The 23,632-nt window shown below is 44.3% G+C and overlaps 1 protein-coding gene across 1 annotated transcript in view; it reads right to left on the bottom strand.

The window, feature by feature from the left end:
* Nucleotides 1–23,632, bottom strand: part of F12 (coagulation factor XII) — a 172,778-nt gene that overhangs the window by 33,463 nt on the left and 115,683 nt on the right. The window lies entirely within an intron of this gene.

The raw sequence follows: 23,632 nt of genomic DNA, 5'->3' as shown, positions 1-23,632 counted from the left end.
TCCGCCTGAAAAAGACAGCCTAAAAGTACCATATAATATGAACATAATGCATAGCAATGTCAAAACGACATTGCTGTTCACATGCTCCATCTTACGTCACGTCTTTTAATCAATTCAGGGTTCGGAAACCCTGAAGTGGTTAAAAGTAGTGACATGGTCATTACTAATACACTTGACTATACTTGACAGTACACAGTAAAAGACAGAACAACAATCGTAAAACCTCCGATGTTTTCATGAAGCGGTTTTGCATTGCAAAACTCAACAACTGGGCTGGCGTCTAAAGATGCCATGAACACATAACCTAAGTTGTTTGTTTTTTTTATGTGTACTCAGTGCTGCCACTAGGAATTTCAGGGCCCCATACTGGCAACATTTTTGGGCCCCCTTGAGACTCCGCCCAGGCTCCACCCCAGCTCTGCCTCCAACCTTTCACAGTCCCGTCACTCATAGAAAAACTACACATCTCCATCATGTCATCACCAATCACACATATCAGTTCCCATCTAACACCAGATCACATACATAGCCAGCAGCTTTTGTTTTGGCTAAAAGTTTTTTTAAGCTGCCACCATAACTAGTCAGACTCTTTTGACCGGGCCCTACTCGACTCTAACCTATCAAACATTTGTTAAAATATCCAATACACTTTTTAGGTATATTTTTATTTTATGTTTCTTTAAGGGAATGTGTCACATACATTTTTTTTTACCTTCGTCAGGCTGCATAATTTTACGTTAACAGGCTGCAGAGGTACAATTGTACCTTCATATATACCTCCATTGTGATATTTGGACAATATATTCTGGACCAAAACTGCAGAGGTGTGACGAAATTTCAGCCCTCTACGGCTTTTCGAAAAAAAAGTTATTTCAATTTTAAAAAACGGAATAGTTACAATTGTACCTGTGAAGGAACAAATTATGAAAGATTCTCCATTTTGTGCTTTGACTCCATTTTGTTGTTGGTTAAAGATAAATTCTGTTATTTACTTAGGTAGAAGGTTACAGCTGCTATGAAATAATTCTGTCCTGTTTCTCACGAAGATAACATTTTGTTATTCAGCTAGTCTAAATTGGTATAAAGACCTTGAGTATTCTAACTCGAGTGAGCCAGATAAGAGACTCGTGGGGGTATCGCTATACAAGACTGAGGCATCTGTTAATATGTTTTTCTATGCCAAAAAGACATGACCATATCTGTAGTTTCCATTTTTCCTGTATCCTCATGGGTTAAGTTTTTCCTGTATTCTTATAGGTTAAGAACTGTGAACGTGTTCTTATGCTGATTGGTTGAAGTATAATTTCTATGACTATGAAAAGTCAGACAATAAACAGGGGCCCAGAGATCTGCTCGATCCCCCACACAGAGGCACGAGTCTCCGTCTGGTCATTTTCAGTTGCCGGCAACGCCCTTTAGATTAATTTGGAAATCACTGAGTCAACCGTGAAGGGTCACTTTAGATCCTCCCTCAACAGCTTGGCGCCCAACGTGGGGCCCCAACCAGGAACGCCTCTGCCCCCCGGAGGACAACCAGACAAAGGACCCTCAGAGCGGACACAGGCACTGGAAAATTGGGACTGATCATCCCCCACAACAACCACGGTAAGTTGGCAGTTATACTGTCCAGACTGACCGTTTGGTGTGGTTTTCCTGTGTTTGTTGCTGCAAAGAGGATCTGAGGTTTGTCCCCGATGGTGGGTGATTTTTGGGTGGAATCATATAGAGGTGTAGTTCCGTTGGGAGCCCAGTGCTCGAACCGTACCTCATAAGGGACGGACACCCCGGATTGACCAGTGATGTAATTCTCTTTATAGTCAAAATATCCTGAATTCCTGATCATTGTTAGAATCAGGCGCGGTGAGGTGATCGAAGATTGGGTAGGATACGTAACTCAGGAATATATAGAAGTATACAGTATATATATCCAGAGGTATTCGGAGGGAAGTTTGAGACTCCCTCCTCCTTTCACTGAGTACCGTGTTTTTGGGTTGCTCCCAGCGGGGGGCAGAGAGACCCAGTGGAACAAACCGTAAAGGCCTCTCGGTATTGTGCACAACTAGGTAAGGATATTTAACTCTAAAGGAGAATCATGTTTCCATGGAAGTAAGAGAAGACTTTGAATTTGTGTGTTGAATCTGATACTGTTAGCCCAAAGATGAGGAAAATATTCTCAATCATTGGTTTTTCTAAGGTGTTCAGGCATATGAATTGTGTGATGAAGGTTTTGTAGAAATTAATTAAGTCTGAGAACTGCTGTATTCTGTTTCTGTGTATAGATTTCCAAAATATCCGATGGGAGGGGTCAAACAGCTGAGCTATTGCTTTCTTTTGTGTTGAGGAATGCTGTGATATTCTTATCTGTTCCGTGTTTCTGGTATGGAGGGGGCGAGTCGCTGCATCCTCTCCTTGTGTAGTAAGTATTATTGTAAGTTTAAAGTAAAATATGGTGTCTTGTTTTAGAAGGAACTTGTATGATAGTTTGGTTATCAGTGTAATTAAAAGATTGGTAAAAGATTTATCTGCTTCAAGTTGAGTGGTTGATATATAGCAAATTAAGGATTAACAGAGAAAGTGAATTCGGATTTGTTTTTGTTACGTTGAAAAAGGGAAGCTGTCTACTACTATGACAAAGACTGAGAAAGTGGCTGAATGTTTTGTGGTGCAGGAAGGAATTGAGAAAGTGATTGAGGGTAATGTGTTAGAAAGACAAATAATTAAAAAAATAATCTGAAACAGGGGGGCTCCCTGTTAGATGATATGGTCCCTCCCCAGGAAATCAAGCCTCTCCTCCCGACTGTAAGCTCCATGCCCCTCAATCCCAAAGCACCAATATATTCTGGGTTGCCAAAACTCAGTGCGCCCCCACCCTATGATCCTGCCGGGTGGATTTGTGATGTATGCTGTTGTGAATTCTGTGGCCAAGCTCCCTCCTGTGGTCGTGAGTGGTACTTCGGCTGGTTCTGTCTATGAGCTTCCTTTGGTGGATGAGAGTGGTACTGCGGCTTCTGAGTTTCCTTCCTCAGGTGATGAGGTTAAGTCGTTAGGTGCTGCTCTATTTAACTCCACCTAGTGCTTTGATCCTGGCCTCCAGTCAATGTTCTAGTATTGGTCTTGCTTTCTCCTGGATCGTTCCTGTGGCCTGTCTTCCTGCATAAGCTAAGTTTTGCTTGTGTTATTTTTGTTTGCTATTTTTTCTGTCCAGCTTGCTATATTGGTTTTTCTTGCTTGCTGGAAGCTCTGGGACGCAGAGGGAGCACCTCCGTACCGTTAGTCGGTGCGGAGGGTCTTTTTGCCCCCTCTGCGTGGTTGTTTGTAGGGTTTTGTGTTGACCGCAAAGCAATCTTTCCTATCTTCGGTCTGTTCAGTAAGTTGGGCCTCACTTTGCTAAATCTATTTCATCACTGCGTTTGTATTTTCATCTCAACTCACAGTCATTATATGTGGGGGGCTGCCTTTTCCTTTGGGGTATTTCTCTGAGGCAAGTTAGGCTTATTTTTCTTTTTTTTTTTTTAAATTTTTTATTTTCAACTTTTCAAAATACATGAACAATACAGTAGGACGCATGAATCTGAGACATACTGTTACAACTGCTGAATGGGATGAATTGTACGATACAGATGTATCAAACTGAGCATGTTGTTCTCCGGAGATGTCCGTAGCTTTGGATAATTGCATAAAATTCCGGTGGGGAATTTAGGTCAAAGTCCGAGTCATGCAATCCAAGTACACAAGAGATAAAAATATAAGGAAACATACAAAAACACCAAAGAACAACAAAAACCATATAACGGAGAGGGGGGGGGATGGGATGTACCGGAGGGGATGTAGTGGTCAAGTAGAACTTCCTGATTCCCAAATCTCTTGTCTGAAGAAGACGGGAATAAAAAGATCATAAACCAACAAGAAGTAGTCAGGTAGTTTCAACTAACTGGTAATGAGTGCTAGAGAGAATATCAAATAATACAAAGACAACATATGAATGAGCAGTGCCCGGGTCCATCACAGTGCTATGTCAATAAACATGAGGAAATTGCGGGGGAACAAACTTGTGTAACTAAGAAGAATAGCTGGTGGAAGGCGATGGAGTAGAGTTAGATGATAATTGCCATGGCAACCATGTCCGAAAGAATTTATCATGTGAATGAGAGTCCCAGCTAGACAACTCTTCCATCCTACAGATGTCCTGGACTTTTTTGGTCCATTCATCAATGTGAGGGGGAGTCGTTTGTCTCCAGTGTAAGGAGATCAAGTGTTTGGCTGCGGCTAATAGAAGAGGGAGAAGGTCGTGTTTTTTCGGCTTGTATGACTTTGTGGGAAGCGACAGTAGTACTTCTTGGGGTGTTAAGTTCTGTGTTATTAATCCAACTTGGCGGAGTCGGTCGAAGACATCTTTCCAGAATTTAGTGATAATTGGGCATGACCAGAATATGTGTGATAACGAGCCTTTTGACCTCATACATCTCCAACAAATAGGAGAGTCTGAGAGGCCCAGGTGATAGAGCGACTCAGGGGTTCTATACCATCTGGAGAGGACTTTAAAAGCATTCTCCTGCAACAGGACACATCTTGAGAACCCGTGTGAGTGTCCTAGTACTTGCTCTGTTTCCTTACTGGAGAGAGATATGTTCAACTCAGACTCCCAAGAGGATATATATAGGGGTTTAAAATTTGTTTTAGGGGAGATTAGGTTTTGATATAGTTTAGATATTAATTTGGGGGGGTGGGATTGAGTTTGAGTATAAGTTCCAATCAAAGCCAGTCTGGGTTGATTTGGATGTTTGACTTGAATTTAGACATAGTGTGTTGTACATGATGTATTTGTATAAAATCTCGAGGTCGCTTCCTGGCGTCACTAGGCCAACTATTTGTACAGTTGATTTGATTGGTAAGTAAGTGAGAAATTGGGAGGTTCGGCAAGGAGTCCCAGAGGTCAAATGCATCTATGTATTTTGGTTCGATGAGCCAGGGCACGACTCCTAAAGGCATGTTGTCTAAAAAGAGACAATGTGGCCATTTGTTTGGAATCAGCTTCCTTCTAATAGACAGTGTGTTGCTGGTTATTCCTTCTAGGGAATTTTGCGGGGGGGTGACCGAGGTCCAAAAGTATTTTTCAGCCCCACCTCCCATTAATAAGAGTTCAAGGTTAGGGGATTTTGGGGAAAGTCTACGTTTCACCAGATATATCCATCTGGCCAAATGGATTGCCCGATAGTAAGTCTCAAAATGAGGGAGTCCAAGGCCTCCTTTCTTTTTCGGGAGTGAGAGGATTTTGAATGGGAGTCTAGGTCTTCTGCCCCTCCAAACATAACCTTTGACTACTTTATTGATTGAGGTGAAAAAGTTCTTGGGAAGGGGAATAGGAATCATGTTCATGTGGTAAAATATTTTTGGTAGGATGTATGATTTGATTATATTTATCCTTCCAATCCATGAGAGGAATGGTAGGTCATAGGTTTTAAGGAGTGCTTGAAGATTGTCCAAAAGGGGTTCAAAGTTGTGTTTGTAAAGAGTAGAGGGGTCTGCAGTAAGAAAGACACCTAGGTATTTCAATTTATCTGTGAGCCATTTGAAGGGGGTAGACTTTTTGAGATACACGGCTACCTCATCTGGTAGTGAAACGTTCATGACTTCTGATTTTTGCATATTTACTTTGAAGTTGGAGATGATCCCAAATTCGTCAAGAAGTTTTGAAATAGAGGGGAATGCAGTCTTAGGGTTTGAGATCAAAATCATAAGATCGTCTGCGAAAGCAGCTGTTTTAAATTCTGTGTGTTCTACGGTTAGTCCCCTTATCAACTCCTCCTGTCTTATTCTCTGTATTAACGTCTTCATAACCAGCACGAAAAGAGTTGGGGAGAGAGGGCAGCCTTGCCTGGTCCCATTTCCTATTCCAAAAGGATCCGAAAGCAACCCGTTGACTCTAACTCTAGCGGTTGGGGCTGAATACAGAGTCATGATGGCATCAATAAGAGGTTGTGGGAAGTCAAACTTCCGTAGAGTGCATACCATGTAGTGCCAACTGACTCTGTCAAAGGCCTTCTCGGCATCGGTTGATAAAAGAGCCAACGGGGTTCCGGAGCGTCTGGCATGTGAGATGGCTAAAAGAATTTTTAAAGTATTGTCCTTCCCTTCACGACCTCTGACAAAACCCACTTGGTCAGGGTGTATCAGGGACTCAAGAACATTGTTAATCCTAGAAGCAAGAATTTTAGCCCAAAGTTTTAGATCAGAGTTCAATAAAGATATTGGGCGATAATTGCTGCATTGGCTGCCATCTCTCCCTTCTTTGGGGATGACAGAAATGTGAGCTTCTAAGGTCTGTTTGGTTGGGGGATTCCCTGCAAGAAAGGAGTTAAATAGGGAAGTCAGATGTGGGAGGAGTAGTTCCGAAAAATTTTTATAATATGACACTGGGAAGCCATCTGGACCAGGAGTTTTATTAGTTGCCATATTTTGTAAAGTGTCGCTAATTTCTTGACTGGTGACTTGAGACAGAAGGACCGCATGGTCTTTGGGTTGAATCTTTGGGAGGGAAAGGGGGGCTAAGAATTCCTGGATTCTATCTGTCGCCTCCACACAGTCTTTCATTGATTCGGGGAGTACTAAATTATAGAGGGATTGATAGTAGCGTCTGAACGCCTCAGCGATATCCTCGGATCTGTCGACCTTCGCGTTTGGATCTTTGTATACCCGCTGTATAAATTTACTATCCTTCTGTTTTTGAGAAGGTGGGAGGTCAGTTTGCTATTTTTGTTCCCGTGCATATAGAATCGATGTCTACAATGCATGAAGATCTTAGCAGATTTAATATTCAGCAAGTCCTTTAACTTAACGCGAAGGTCGACTAGCTCCTGTTGAAGATTTTGTGAGCCAGTTTTTTTATGGAGACGTTCTGTGATTGCAATTTGATGTAGAAGAGACATCATCTCTTTTTCTCTCTGTTTTTTTGTGTGTGCTCCGATTAAGATGAGTTCTCCCCGGAGTACCGCTTTGTGAGCCTCCCATATATTGGGTGTTAGTGAGCCATCTGTAACATTTTCTATAAAATATCGCGAAAGCGCGTACTTTATTTTCTCTAGGTTTTGTGGGTTATCCAATAAGGATTCGTTTAGTCTCCAGGACGTTGCAGGACGGGGCAAGGTGTCAATAGCAATGTCTATAAAGATCGGTGCGTGGTCTGAGATTGTGATAGAGCCAATGCTTGCGGATTTAATTAGATTTAAGGATCGCGATTGTATCAAAAGGAGGTCAATACGATGGTAGGATGAGTGAGGGGGGGGGAAAAAGTGTAGTCTTTAGTGGTAGGATGGATAATACGCCATGGGTCAACGAGATGTAGGGTGGATAGTTTGTTCAGGAGGTTATGCCTTACTTTTTGAGAGACAAAGGACAGACCACTTGAGGAGTCAATCTCGGGATTTAGGGTGATGTTGAAGTCCCCTCCTGCAATTAATAATCCCTCGGTGAAAAGTTGTAATACCTCTAGTGTTTTCGATATCCACTGAACCTGGTGTTTATTGGGCGCATAGAGGTTGGCGAATGTGACTAGGGTATTGGCTAAATGCCCCTTAACAAAGATATATCTCCCTTCATGATCACTCAGAATATCCTTGGGCGAGAATGGTACACCTTTTTTTAGTGCTATACTAACACCCTTAGACGCAGAAGAGTTGCAGCTATTGAACCACGTTGGATATGGGGAGAAAGAGGTGTTAGGTACCCTACCGCTTTTAAAGTGTGTTTCCTGGAGGAAAGCTACTTGAGTTTTTTGTTTTTTTAGGAGATTAAGAATTTGGTTTCTTTTTGCGGGCGTGTTAAGGCCTTTCACATTAAAGGAGGCAACTGTGATGGACCCGGAGCTCACCTTACTATTCGCACTCATCATGTCTTGAAGAGAAGATTATCCCATCTCGGTACCTGGGAGAAGAGGGAAAAGACGTGAACAACCAAATATATACATTTAGATCCTCGCCCATCGCAGGGGGGGGGGAAGAATACCCAGACATAGGCGAGGGGTAGTCCAAGTTGTGATCTGGTCTATAGCAAAGAAAAATACATTATATTGATTTAAAGATAAGAACTTTAGAAAGGCAAAGGTAGCTATCTGAAAAAACTAAACAGTCCATACAACTACTCTTATTTTACCAAATACAGGGCATGAGGAGGAATAGGGCACTCATGGTGGGTGTTTCTTAGGGTCTTGTTTCTTGATTTTAGGCGAAGTGTGTTTCTTCTTTTGCGACCACTCCAAGGGTTTCTTCATTGGGGGCAAGCTCCAGTTGGAGTCGATTGGCATCCAGGAGGGTATATCTATTGGTGAAATGTCCAGAGTTTCCCAGGCCTTTTGAAGGTCCTCTGGGGTACGGATCGTAAGTTGACAGCTAGCGATGTTCACTGCGAGGCCAAATGGGAAAAGCCACTTATATGTCAAGTTCTTAGCCTTCAGGGCGGCAAGGAGGGGTTTGAGGATCCGTCTTTTTGCTAAAGTGGAAGGGGCTAAGTCCTGGAAAAGCTGTATTTGTGAGTTTTCCTGTAGAATTTTGTCTTGTTCTCTAGCGCTTGCTAGAATCGTGGCTGTATCTACAAAGCTAAGAAGTCCACAGATAATGTCTCTAGGCGGTTCCTCAGGCTTTGGTTTAGGCCTTAAAGCACGATGGACTCTTTCAATTATAACTTTGGAGGCTCTCTCTGAACCTAGGAGATTGGTGAAAATTTCTTTAGCTACATTGTCTAGTGCTTCCCGGGCAAAGGATTCCGGGATCCCTCTAATCCGAATGTTTTTTCTCCTGCTCCTGTTTTCTTGGTCTTCAATAGCTAGTAGTGCTGCGTTCAGATGTTGTTGTTGCTTAAGAGCTTGTTCATTTAAGCAGGAAACGGCCTCCACCATGTCGACGTTTGCGGATTCGAGGGACTCGACTCTGTGGCCTAGATGTTAAAGATCAGAGCGCATACCTGAGACTTCCTCTAAGAGTGGCTTCATGTTTTGGGCCATCAATTTTTTCATAAAGGCTCTAGAAATAGGGGCAATGTCTCCTGTAGTGGAATCACTGTCAGAGTCCGCCTCACTGAGGTCTGATTCATTTAAGTTGTCGGAAGAGATCGCCTTTTGAGAGATCGTCTAGTAGGGGTTTGAGAAGCATCATTTTTTTTTTCAGATATGAGTCAAGAGCACCATGAGTACCCTTTTTCTGTTCGTCTGCCATGGTTTTATTGGCTAATTTTTCACGCTCTTTCTGTGATTTAACCATTTTGAGGGTGCCTATTAACGTGAAGTGCTGCGATCACAACTTGGACAAAAAAGAAAAAAAAAACTATTTACACATTGTAGTAGATTTGTAGCATATGTTCAGGGTGGACACTAGATGTCGCCCTAGGATCAGAAAAGAGTTAAGCAGATGGATATCATGCAGCAGAGCTTCTGTGTTGTAGTATAAAGCGAATGAATAGCTTCTCATTTCACAACACATCGGTAGTACAATATATAGTGCTCATATATAATAACTTAGACTTCTAGCAAGGTAATCCACTGGGTGTGGGACAGTAGGAGACGGTGCGCAATGTTGTGCTATTGTTGTAGTTAGGGAGCGAACCTAGCAAGATGCAGGTGCTAATCTGTTCTAAACCATGTGGAGGCTCCAGCACACTCCCGCGGGGACAGAAGGCGTCCGGGGTAGTCAATAGGATTTCAGAGCAGCGGGCGCCGCCACAAAGGGTGAGACCCCACGGTACCGCCGCCAATTGTGGCGCCTCTATTAGTAGGGGTAGAACTATTGGGCAAGGACGGTCCCGCTTCCCCAGTTTTCATCCCTCTGTCACCGGGTCTGCGTCCGTTCAGGTTTCTCACCTGTGAGATTTATGTGCCGACCAATTAGCTGTATAGATGGCTCCGGGAAAGCCGCTGCTCTCCAGGCGGCCGCGCCACTCCTCCTACGCCGACAGGTCAGGCAGCAGCAACGTCCCCAGTGGGACCGTGGCGGGCAGCGGGACAAAACAGCCGGAGCGGCCCTCAGAGAACTCCGGAGCCGCCGACCGTCGCGAGCGGCACCGCAGCACCGCAAGTCCCTCAGACCTCTGCCGCCTGTCTGTCGCGGCCGGCAGGCGGAAGCACCTCGCTCCTGTCAGGCGCCGGGACGGCCTGCGTGGGCAGAGGCGCCGCGCCGAGAGGCAGGGGAACTCACCGCAGAACTCCGCACAGCGAGCCTCTTGTCCGCCTGCAACTTCCTCAGAGATGCGCCGCAGGCGCCGAGGGTTCCTCCTCTCTCAGTGCCGCGGCCGCGGCCGGCCGTGCAGGGTCGCGGTCCGGAGCAGGGAGGGGCGACAGCCCCGGATCTTCACCACCGCTCCCCGCTGGGACCAGGGAGCCAGAAGGCAGGAAGCTCCTGCACTTCTCTTCTCTAGGCTGTGTCGGGAATCCTCTCTCACCGCCGGAGTTGAAGCGTCCAATATGGCGTTTTCCCGCCTCTCCCCAGGCAGGGAAAGTCCTGTCTCTCAGGGCTCTTTATAACTCCGCTATGGAGTCAGGTCCAGCGTTTTTTTAAAGCCTGGGATAAAGGCTGATGAGAGCTAGTATATAAGTCCTGGATTTAGCTTCAGAAAATTGTGTTTTAGTTGCTTTTAGTGTGGTGATGTGGGAGAGCACAGAGCTGGTGCGACTTCACGTGCCAGAAGCTAGGCCACGCCCCAGGCTTATTTTTCTTTCTTAGGGCTAGCTAGTTTCTCAGGCTGTGCTCGAGGCGCATAGGACTGGTCAGGAGCACTCCACGGCTACCTCTAGTGTGGTTGGATATGATTAGGGATTGCGGTCAGCAGAGTTCCCACGTCTCAGAGCTCGTCCTATGTTTTTGGTAATTGTCAGGTCACTTTGTGTGCTCTGAACTTCAAGGTCCATTGTGGTTCTGAATTACCTGTTCAGAACAGTACTGGAGGCCCAAAGTACTAATGCTTCTCAATAGAGGGAAAAGAGAAGTTCTGAGACCATTTTTTTTTCTTTGCACTGTGTTCTGTCTTTCTTTTCCCCTTTACATCAGGGTGGTTCAGAACACAGGTGTGGACATGGACATTCAGGGTCTGTTCTCTTTGATGGATAATCTCGCTATAAATGTACAGAATATTCAAGATTTAGTGGTTCAGAATCCTATGTTAGAACCTAAAATTCTTATTCCTGAGTTATTTTCTGGAGATAGAGCTAAATTTTTGAATTTTAAAAATAATTGTAAACTATTTCTGGCTTTGGAACCCCGCTCCTCTGGTGACCCAGTTCAACAAGTTAAGATCATTATTTCTTTATTACGTGGCGACCCTCAAGACTGGGCATTTTCCCTTGCGCCAGGAGATCCTGCATTATGTAATATTGATGCGTTTTTTCTGGCGCTCGGATTGCTGTACGATGAACCTAATTCAGTGGATCAGGCAGAGAAAAATTTGCTGGTTCTGTGTCAGGGTCAGGATGAGATAGAGATTTATTGTCAGAAGTTTAGAAAGTGGTCCGTGCTCACTCAATGGAATGAATGTGCGCTGGCAGCTATTTTCAGAAAGGGTCTCTCTGAAGCCCTTAAGGATGTCATGGTGGGATTTCCTATGCCTGCTGGTCTGAATGAGTCTATGTCTTTGGCCATTCAGATCGGTCGACGCTTGCGTGAGCGTAAATCTGTGCACCATTTGGCGGTATTATCTGAGCATAAACCTGAGCCTATGCAGTGAGATAGGACTTTGACCAGAGCTGAAAGGCAAGAACACAGACGTCAGAATGGGCTGTGTTTCTACTGTGGTGATTCCACTCATGCTATCTCCGATTGTCCTAAGCGCACTAAGCGGTTCGCTAGGTCTGCCACCATTGGTACGGTACAGTCGAAATTTCTTTTGTCCGTTACTTTGATCTGCTCTTTGTCTTCCTATTCTGTCATGGCATTTGTGGATTCAGGCGCTGCCCTGAATATGATTGGACTCAGCCAACATCTCTGAAGAGTCTGCAGAAGTTCCTGGGCTTTGCTCATTTTTATCGTCGCTTCATCAATAATTTTTCTAGTATTGCTAAACTATTGACTGATTTAACCAAGAAGGGTGCTGATGTGGTCAATTGGTCTTCTGCTGCTGTGGAAGCTTTTCAGGAGTTGAAGCGTTGTTTTTCTTCTGCCCCTGTGTTGTGCCAACCAGATGTTTCGCTTCCGTTCCAGGTAGAGGTTGATGCTTCTGAAATTGGAGCAGGGGCTGTTTTGTCGCAGAGAAGTTCTGATTGCTCGGTGATGAAACCATGCGCCTTCTTTTCCAGGAAATTTTCGCCTGCTGAGCGAAATTATGATGTTGGCAATCGAGAGTTGCTAGCCATGAAGTGGGCATTCGAGGAGTGGCGTCATTGGCTTGAAGGAGCTAAGCATCGCGTGGTGGTCTTGACTGATCACAAGAACTTGACTTATCTCGAGTCTGCCAAACGGTTGAATCCTAGACAGGCTCGTTGGTCGCTGTTTTTCTCCCGTTTTGACTTTGTGGTTTCGTACCTTCCGGGCTCTAAAAATGTGAAGGCGGATGCCCTGTCTAGGAGTTTTGTGCCCGATTCTCCGGGTTTGACTGAGCCGGCGGGTGTTCTCAAAGAGGGGGTAATTTTGTCTGCCATCTCCCCTGATTTGCGGCGGGTGCTGCAAAAATTTCAGGCTAATAGACCTGACCGTTGCCCAGCGGAGAAACTGTTTGTCCCTGATAGGTGGACGAATAAAGTTATCTCTGAGGTTCATTGTTCGGTGTTGGCTGGTCATCCTGGAATCTTTGGTACCAGAGATTTGGTGGCTAGATCGTTTTGGTGGCCGTCTGTCGCGGGATGTGTGTTCTTTCGTGCAGTCCTGTGGGATTTGTGCTCGGGCTAAGCCCTGCTGTTCTCATGCCAGTGGGTTGCTTTTGCCATTGCCGGTCCCGAAGAGGCCTTGGACACATATCTCTATGGATTTTATTTCAGATCTCCCCGTCTCTCAAAGAATGTCGGTCATTTGGGTGGTTTGTGATCGCTTCTCTAAGATGGTCCATTTGGTGCCCTTGTCTAAATTGCCTTCCTCCTCTGATTTGGTGCCATTGTTTTTCCAGCATGTGGTTCGTTTACATGGCATTCCAGAGAACATCGTTTCTGACAGAGGTTCCCAGTTTGTTTCGAGGTTTTGGCGAGCCTTTTGTGCTAGGATGGGCATTGATTTGTCTTTTTCCTCGGCTTTCCATCCTCAGACAAATGGCCAGACTGAACGAACCAATCAGACCTTGGAAACATATCTGAGATGTTTTGTTTCTGCTGATCATTATGATTGGGTGTCCTTTTTGCCTTTGGCTGAGTTCGCCCTCAATCGGGACATCTCGGCTACTTTGGTTTCGCCGTTTTTCTGCAATTCTGGGTTCCACCCTCGTTTCTCTTCAGGGCAGCTGGAGTCTTCGGACTGTCCTGGTGTGGATACTGTGGTGGATAGGTTGCAGCAGATTTAGACTCATGTAGTGGACAATTTGACTTTGTCCCAGGAGAAGGCTCAACGTTTCGCTAACCGCAGGCGCTGTGTGGGTCCCCGACTTCGTGTTGGGGATTTGGTTTGGTTGTCATCTCGTTATATTCCTATGAAGGTTTCCTCTCCTAAGTTTAAGCCTCGTTTCATTGGTCCATATAGGATTTCTGATGTTCTTAATCCTGTGTCTTTTCGTTTGACTCTTCCAGCTTCTTTTTCCATCCATAACGTATTCCATAGGTCATTGTTGCGGAGATACGTGGCACCTGTGGTTCCATCTATTGATCCTCCTGCTCCGGTTTTGGTTGAAGGGGAGTTGGAGTATATAGTGGAGAAGATTTTGGATTCTCGTGTTTCGAGACGGAAACTCCAGTATCTGGTTAAGTGGAAAGGTTATGGTCAGGAAGATAATTCCTGGGTCTTTGCCTCTGATGTCCATGCTGCCGATCTGGTTCGTGCCTTTCATGTGGCTCATCCTGGTCGGCCTGGGGGCTCTGGTGAGGGTTCGGTGACCCCTCCTCAATGGGGGGGTACTGTTGTGAATTCTGTGGCCAAGCTCCCTCCTGTGGTCGTGAGTGGTACTTCGGCTGGTTCTGTCTATGAGCTTCCTTTGGTGGATGAGAGTGGTACTGCGGCTTCTGAGTTTCCTTCCTCAGGTGATGAGGTTAAGTCATTAGGTGCTGCTCTATTTAACTCCACCTAGTGCTTTGATCCTGCCCTCCAGTCCATGTTCTAGTATTGGTCTTGCTTTCTCCTGGATCGTTCCTGTGGCCTGTCTTCCTGCATAAGCTAAGTTTTGCTTGTGTTATTTTTGTTTGCTATTTTTTCTGTCCAGCTTGCTATATTGGTTTTTCTTGCTTGCTGGAAGCTCTGGGGCGCAGAGGGAGCACCTCCGTACCGTTAGTCGGTGCGGAGGGTCTTTTTGCCCCCTCTGCGTGGTTGTTTGTAGGGTTTTGTGTTGACCGCAAAGCAATCTTTCCTATCTTCGGTCTGTTCAGTAAGTTGGGCCTCACTTTGCTAAATCTATTTCATCTCTGCGTTTGTATTTTCATCTCAACTCACAGTCATTATATGTGGGGGGCTGCCTTTTCCTTTGGGGTATTTCTCTGAGGCAAGCTAGGCTTATTTTTCTTTCTTAGGGCTAGCTAGTTTCTCTGGCTGTGCTCAAGGCGCATAGAACTGGTCAGGAGCGCTCCACGGCTACCTCTAGTGTGGTTGGATAGGATTAGGGATTGCGGTCAGCAGAGTTCCCACGTCTCAGAGCTCGTCCTATGTTTTTGGTAATTGTCAGGTCACTTTGTGTGCTCTGAACTTCAAGGTCCATTGTGGTTTTGAATTACCTGTTCAGAACAGTATGCGGAGTTACTAATTCTCAGTGGAGACAGGTCTGTTACAATTGTGAAGCAAGAAGACCCGGAGTTGTAGCCCCCACCTTTCCCTTGCTAAACGCTGACGGCACTTATTCTCAGCCACCGCCAGCACCAGTCCCTGGTATGCTTAGTATTGCTAGTGGTTATGAGTATCCACCCCCTCCTACTTTAGTTACCCGATTCAGAAATATCCCCCATGGTTTTCTATAGACAAATAGCAGCGAATCGAGAGATTTATTCCACTCCCTGGAGAGATCTGTTACACTTACTCCATGTGAAGGCTGGGGAGGGGTATTTTCCAATTATTGAGGGGGAACCCATGAGAGTGATGTTGATTTCTGTAATGCTTTAAAGGTTTGGGCACAAGATAGACTAGTGGACCAAGCTACCTCCCTCACAGATGTCACACAGGACAAGGGGGAGACTGCCGAGAAGTTCTATGGGCGTCTTATGGTAGTACTTAAAGATTTGGGGTTTTCACTGTATAATAAAGCCCATTCACACCTTTTTGCAGTAGCTTTGATGTCCGGCCTTAAATCTGAATTGAAAGAGGCAATAATGTCAATGAGACCCGATACTGAGACTTCCACTCCGGACGATGCATTAAAAGTAGTACAAAGTTTCCAGAAGAACTTAACCCATTCTGTATCAGCAGCTGCGCTCTGTAGCCCCCACCGCAGCTTCAAGGAGCAGGAACGGCAGCTTCAAGGACGCAGCTCGGTTCCTTATCAGTGGACTTTAGCTCCAGCCCCCCTCCCTTACTCAAATCCAGTCTCATACTCCAATATCCATTTTAACCCTGTGTCTGGAAATCTCCCTCGCCATGTTAATTCTCAGACCAAGACAAGACAGATGGACTTGTAAACATTGCGGTCAGACAAACCCAGACTGTGATAGTGTAGTGATATAAGAAGCTGACACAGGATTGTGGTTAGTGGGGACATTAACTTTTGGGAGTAAGCTGACAGTAATCCTTTTGGGAAGGAGCTGTAGACCAGCATGTCATGTCACCCCCAACCGGTCGTCATGTCACCCCCACCACCAGAGAACCAACCATATCAGGTAGTGTAAGACAGATACAGGAGTATTATCCCTGGAAGCCCTCTGACTAGCTAGCTATGCTAAAATAATTGGCTGACCCTGAGAACAAACCTTTCCCATTTTACAGACAAAGATAATATGATGGACGTATAAGTGCACCTGAGCAGACCTAGAGAGTTGGTGAGCCAAGATGATGGTCAGATGGTCCTTACGTTATATAACCCCTATGCAGATGAATATAATGAGATGTGTATCCTACACGCCCTTTCCCAATCAGTTTGCAAAAAAATATGGGCGAGTGTCTTTAACCCTGTCAGTTAGAATATGCCTATGTCACGTTGCTTCAGTATGTGGATAATCTTTTGTTGTGTGCACAGACAGAGCAGGAAGCCATTGTTGCCACTGTTAGTTTTCGCAAGTATCTGGCAGATCTGAACTGTCGGGTTTCGGCCTCGAAACTTCGGTTCTGCCTTGGTCAAGTGATATTTTTGGGTCACTGTCTCCTTCAGGGTGCCAGACACCTCACGGAAGAAAAAAAAAAAAAAAAATAGTCGTCAGCTCCCTTCCTTTCCTAAAAGATGAGACTGAACTCCAGCGTTTCCTTGGACTATGTATTTATTGTTGTCAGTGAATACCGGACGCATCCCGCATAATGCTACCTCTCTACAATGCCCTGAAAGACTGTTCAAGATATGGTGATGATTTTGGCAGATTCCACACAGGATACGCTGTTACTACGGAAGATACTGTAGTGTACGGAGCTGCACTCTCTCCCTCCCTGTCAGGACAAGAAGCAGAACGTCAGGCTCTGTCTACTGCATGTGTTCTGGCCAAAGACAGGCGGGCTAATATACACGGACTCACAGTATGCATTTGGTATTGCTCATGATTTCGGAGCCCTATGGGCCAATCGAGGGTTTGTTACTACCGCCGGGACTCAGTGAAGAATGTTGAAGCTGTTAAAACCCTCATGGACTCAATCAAATTACCTACTCAGGTGGCCATTATCAAAGTTAAGGAGTATGGTACTATGGAACAGTCCACAGACTGTTGGTAACACCTTTACGGATATGCAAGCAAAAGTTGCTACTCTTCTACCCATTGAACCGACTATACCAGCTATGGTGACCACACGCTCTCAGCGTAAACAGTTACAAGAAACACTGACTCTACAGGAACCTGATGATCTATGACATACTGAGGTTTTCTGCCGGACCCCGCAAGACCGCTTAATGACGATGCAGAAAATGTCTCCAAAGGAAGAAGTGAAGCAGTGGAAAGCTGATGGAGCACGTATGGACAATGGTCGCTGGAAAGGGGACCAACTTGTGTGTCTCCCTAAGCGGATGTACCCTGCTATTGCCACGTGGGCGCATGGGCCCACACATCGAGGTATCTGTCAGACCTGCAATCCCGGTCAACTTCAACGTGTAACCCCGAAGCACCTTGCTAAGCCCGACTATCCTTTCCAAAGGCTCCAGGTGGACCACATCACGTTGCCTAAGTCTGGAAGGTATGAATATTGTCTGGTGGTTGTCGATATGTTCTCCAGTTGGCCAGAAGCATTCCCCGTTACCAACGTGACTGCAAAGACCACAGCAAAGAAACTGGTGATGGAAGTTATATGCAGATATGGTTTTCCAGAAGTTGTTGAAAGTGACCAAGACCCGGACTTTCCTTCTCATGTGTATCAGGAGGTTCTGACAATGCTTGGATCCACTGTAGCCCTCCATACTCCGTACCATCCACAATCCAGTGGGAAAGTTAAGAGGCTGAACGGCACACTGAAGGGACAATTGACCAAAATGATGCAGGAGACTACGGCTCCATGGCCAGGGCTCTTATATATTCGTACTACCCCTATTGCAAAACATGGCCTGTCCCCATATGAGATATTGTTTGGTGCTAGGTTCTCAGTTGTAAATTTTCAGTCTCAGTAGTTGTCAGAAGAAACTGACCGTGCTGTTCAATATGTTATTCAGTTTAGTAAAAATGTTGCTAACACCCATGTTTTAGTTTCTTCTTTCCTTCCAGATTCAGCAGAAACCGACACTTGTCACAATTTGAAGCCTGGTGGTTTTATGGTCGTGAAAAGCTATGTCAGAAAACACGGACTAGAACCCTTGTATGATTTTCCCTACCAAGTCCTCCTCATTATTCCTATGTCAGTAAAGCTGGAAGGAAGGCCGACGTGGATCCACGTATCGCACTGCAAGCTGGTCAAACAGACTAGTAGCAAATAAGGGGACATGATGTTTTGGTTTTTCATATTTCCATATAATAATATTGATAACCGAATGGGACAGCCTAAATTCTCCAACATCCTTGAATAATAAGTTTGTACAATATCATGAAAGATTAGTAGTACAGATGGGTATAGCCAATACAATTGTCAGTTATACAAATGTGGGATAAATTGGTTAGGGCCACAGATTATCCAGATGATCAAATTTGGGATATACAGTGTGGCAAAAAAATATTTAGTCAGTCAGCAATAGTGCAAGTTCCACCACTTAAAAAGATGAGAGGTGTCTGTAATTTACATCATAGGTAGACCTCAACTATGGGAGACAAACTGAGAAAAAAAAATCCAGAAAATCACATTGTCTGTTTTTTTAACATTTTATTTGCATATTATGGTGGAAAATAAGTATTTGGTCAGAAACAAAATTTCATCTCAATACTTTGTAATATATCCTTTGTTGGCAATGACAGAGGTCAAACGTTTTCTGTAAGTCTTCACAAGGTTGCCACACACTGTTGTTGGTATGTTGGCCCATTCCTCCATGCAGATCTCCTCTAGAGCAGTGATGTTTTTGGCTTTTCGCTTGGCAACACGGACTTTCAACTCCCTCCAAAGGTTTTCTATAGGGTTGAGATCTGGAGACTGGCTAGGCCACTCCAGGACCTTGAAATGCTTCTTACGAAGCCACTCCTTCGTTGCCCTGGCGGTGTGCTTTGGATCATTGTCATGTTGAAAGACCCAGCCACGTTTCATCTTCAATGCCCTTGCTGATGGAAGGAGGTTTGCACTCAAAATCTCACGATACATGGCCCCATTCATTCTTTCATGTACCCGGATCAGTCGTCCTGGCCCCTTTGCAGAGAAACAGCCCCAAAGCATGATGTTTCCACCACCATGCTTTACAGTAGGTATGGTGTTTGATGGATGCAACTCAGTATTCTTTTTCCTCCAAACACGACAAGTTGTGTTTCTACCAAACAGTTCCAGTTTGGTTTCATCAGACCATAGGACATTCTCCCAAAACTCCTCTGGATCATCCAAATGCTCTCTAGCAAACTTCAGACGGGCCCGGACATGTACTGGCTTAAGCAGTGGGACACGTCTGACACTGCAGGATCTGAGTCCATGGTGGCGTAGTGTGTTACTTATGGTAGGCCTTGTTACATTGGTCCCAGCTCTCTGCAGTTCATTCACTAGGTCCCCCCGCGTGGTTCTGGGATTTTTGCTCACCGTTCTTGTGATCATTCTGACCCCACGGGGTGGGATTTTGCGTGGAGCCCCAGATCGAGGGAGATTATCAGTGGTCTTGTATGTCTTCCATTTTCTAATTATTGCTCCCACTGTTGATTTCTTCACTCCAAGCTGGTTGGCTATTGCAGATTCAGTCTTCCCAGCCTGGTGCAGGGCTACAATTTTGTTTCTGGTGTCCTTTGACAGCTCTTTGGTCTTCACCATAGTGGAGTTTGGAGTCAGACTGTTTGAGGGTGTGCACAGGTGTCTTTTTATACTGATAACAAGTTTAAACAGGTGCCATTACTACAGGTAATGAGTGGAGGAGAGAGGAGACTCTTAAAGAAGAAGTTACAGGTCTGTGAGAGCCAGAAATCTTGATTGTTTGTTTCTGACCAAATACTTATTTTCCACCATAATATGCAAATAAAATGTTAAAAAAACAGACAATGTGATTTTCTGGATTTTTTTTTCTCAGTTTGTCTCCCATAGTTGAGGTCTACCTATGATGTAAATTACAGACGCCTCTCATCTTTTTAAGTGGTGGAACTTGCACTATTGCTGACTGACTAAATACTTTTTTGCCCCACTGTATTGGATATACTTAATACCACTGCCTGTGTTATGAATCTGTTGAAGGGTTTAAAGCCCACTGATTGCTCAGATTATGTCCCACTAATTCATGAAGCACCTAAACTAAAGGTCCCAGGGGGGATAACCGTATTAGCTGATAATTATACCTGCTATAATTCCCACGACACTACAGGTACACCAGTAGGGGTCTTCGAGACAGGTTTCTGTAAAGAGAACAGTTCCCTGGATACTGACTTGCTAGCTAATCATACACAGTATATGTACGACATTTATTGGTTATGTGGAGATGGTAAGCTCCGTCCTAGGTTGCCTAATGCCTGGACAGGTCAATGTACCCTTGTTAAACTAGCTATGCAATTCAAGATTTTACCTTGGGATCCGGAGACACCTGATGAATATACCAGAAAGAGGAGAAGTCTCGATCAGCTCCATATGAGTTATGAAGAAAATCCATTGATATATGTCGATGGCATTGGAGTGCCAAGGGGGGTGCCTGACCAATTTAAAGCCCAGAACTAGATCTATGCTAGCTTTGCTTCTATAATCCCACAGGTGCAGATTAATAAAAATGTTGATGGGATCAATTACATATATTACAGTGAACAAAGGTTTGTCAATTTTACCTGTGATGCCTTCCAAGGTATAGTTGAGGAATTGGGCCCTAACACTAGAATGACCTTCCAAAACCGACTAGCCCTTGATACGATCTTAGCTGAGAAAGGAGGAGTCTGTGGGATGGTGGGAGAGGAATGTTGTACCTATATCCCTCAGAACTCTGGGGTAAATGGAAAGACCATGATAGCCCTTAAAAAGATAAATGGGTTAGCAGCAGAATTAAAAACTAGTGTTGGAGTAGACACATCTTTCTTTTCCGGTTGGTTGGGTGGGCTTAAAGGATTCCTCCAACAAGCTTGTCTGGTACTGATTGCCCTTCTTGTAGTTAGATCGATAATCCTCTGTTGTGTTATTCCCCTGTATAAAAAGGTTATCACTGAGGCAACTCCGACTGGCACCTTCCTCAACCAAGAAGTAGACCCACCAGAGTACGATGGCACTGATCCAGGGGACATCCCCAAGTACGTCCCCCTCAAGAAGATAGACAAAAAACCCAATTCTCAGATGATGCTAAGAGATTTAGTTTAGGGACAGCGGGAGAACTCCATGTGAAGCTAGTGAAGGGTTCAGCTGCCTGGAGGCCTCTCACAAGGGGAGAGCTTCTGAGGTGTCTGGATGAAGAAATCCACCTCCCCTTTCCCCATCACATGGACAGTCTCGAAGGAACTTTCTTTTTAGGGAAAAACTTAGTGTTTAGGGGGGATTGTCAAGGTGAAAATATATATCTTTATACTCTTTTGTACTTTTATATATTCTTATGCTGTGAAACAATAAGTTTTTCCCCTTATGTTTGCTAATGCAAATTTAACTGTATTTAAGATGGCTGCCAGTATTCACATAAGTTAGAAGATATTCAAAAACTCAGAGATTAATATGATAAAGACAATGACTGTAATAAGGACAGTTGGTGGGCAGACACCTTCTCCTTTCTTAATCCAGCCAATTGGTTTGAGGGACTTGCAGCTGGATAGCTGGAATTTTGCAAAGTTTGTTACACATCGCTGCCTTTATCCTTGTCATGTATGTAATACTAAAACTTGTTATTTGGTGTATTTCTGTATGTATTAGGAAATTCTGCACTAAGACAACTAATGATGAAACCAAAAGCGTTGCCACCCCTGCTCTTCTCTACACCGATTTCACAAAGTTACCTGATGAAGATGTTGAAGCCAAGCGTATGGCTATCTTCAAAAGATCCCCACCACCGTCATCAATAATTGTTATTCATAAATTCCAGTATACAGGGGGGACGGGTACGCCGCAACAGCCATGGCTGGTAACATGGCACCAGTCATGTGAAGACCAGTACCCCTCGAGCTTATAGCTTGGGATAGTACCTCTGATGCTGGACATTAGTTAACAAAATTTATCTAGGGGGGAATGTGAAGGAACAAATTATGAAAGATTCTCCATTTTGTGCTTTGACTCCATTTTGTTGTTGGTTAAAGATAAATTCTGTTATTTACTTAGGTAGAAGGTTACAGCTGCTATGAAATAATTCTGTCCTGTTTCTCACGAAGAAAACATTTTGTTATTCAGCTAGTCTAAATTGGTATAAAGACCTTGAGTATTCTAACTCGAGTGAGCCAGATAAGAGACTCGTGGGGGTATCGCAATACAAGACTGAGGCATCTGTTAATATGTTTTTCTATGCCAAAAAGACATGACCATATCTGTAGTTTCCATTTTTCCTGTATCCTCATGGGTTAAGTTTTTCCTGTATTCTTATAGGTTAAGAACTGTGAACGTGTTCTTATGCTGATTGGTTGAAGTATAATTTCTATGACTATGAAAAGTCAGACAATAAACAGGGGCCCAGAGATCTGCTCGATCCCCCACACAGAGGCACGAGTCTCCGTCTGGTCATTTTCAGTTGCCAGCAACGCCCTTTAGATTAATTTGGAAATCACTGAGTCAACCGTGAAGGGTCACTTTAGATCCTCCCTCAACATACCTAGTCAGCCGGACGAAGGTTAAATTAACAATAATACCACATACAAGGGACAAATATGGCCACACCATGATCAGATCACATATTACCACCACATTGTGACTGAATAATACCACATACAAGGGGCAAATTCCAATATACCATTGCCAGACCACATATTACCACCACATAGTTACTGAAAATACCACATCCAAAGGACAAATACTATAACACTATGGCCAGACCACATATTACTACCACATAGTTACCAAATAGTACCACACACAAGGCAGAAATACCACCATACCATGATCAGACCACATAATACCACCCAGTAGTTACTGAATAATACCACATACAAGGAGCAAATACTGCCACACCATGACCAGACCACTTATTACAACCACACAGTGACCAAATACTACAATTCTGATCATTAATATAAAAACTATACCCATTTTACCATATGTGCCATTATACACAGGATTTTTGTATATAGTACACAGTGTATAGTGTCAGTGTACAGGTAAAAGTGATACACTGGAGCTCTGTATATAGTGTTACTGCACAAATAATACAATGATCACCGGTAACATTATACACAGGAACTCTGTATGTAGTGTCCATGCACAGATAATACAGTGATCACCAGTGTCATGATACGCAGGAGCTCTGTATATAGTGTCAGTGTACAGGTAATACAGTGATTACCAGTGACATTATACACAGGAGTTCTGCATGTAGTGTATAGTGTACAGGTAATACTGTGATCACCAGTGACATTATACACAAGAGCTCTGTATACAGTGTCAGTGTAGAGGTAATACAGTGATCACCAGTGACATTACACACAGGAGCTCTTTATATAGTGTCACTGCACAGATAATACAGTGATCACCAGTGGCATTATATGCAGGACCTCTGTATATAGTATACTGTGTATAGTGTCAGTGTATGGTAACACACTGACTTAGGCTGGGTCCACATTGCATTATAGGCGTCCATTAGACGGACTATGTTACACAGCTGCATAACGCGGTGTAATGCAGTCCGTTAACGCCGCCATTAAGTCCTATGATGGATGCATTGTTAGGGCACGCCCACAATGGGCGTGCGCTAGCAATGTGCCGTC

Source organism: Ranitomeya imitator, chromosome 4 (assembly GCF_032444005.1).
Source record: "Ranitomeya imitator isolate aRanImi1 chromosome 4, aRanImi1.pri, whole genome shotgun sequence".
In the NCBI taxonomy this organism is placed as follows: domain Eukaryota; kingdom Metazoa; phylum Chordata; class Amphibia; order Anura; family Dendrobatidae; genus Ranitomeya; species Ranitomeya imitator.
The sequence above is the reverse complement of the archived record's forward strand: the minus strand, read 5'-3'. Positions and strand labels throughout refer to the sequence as shown.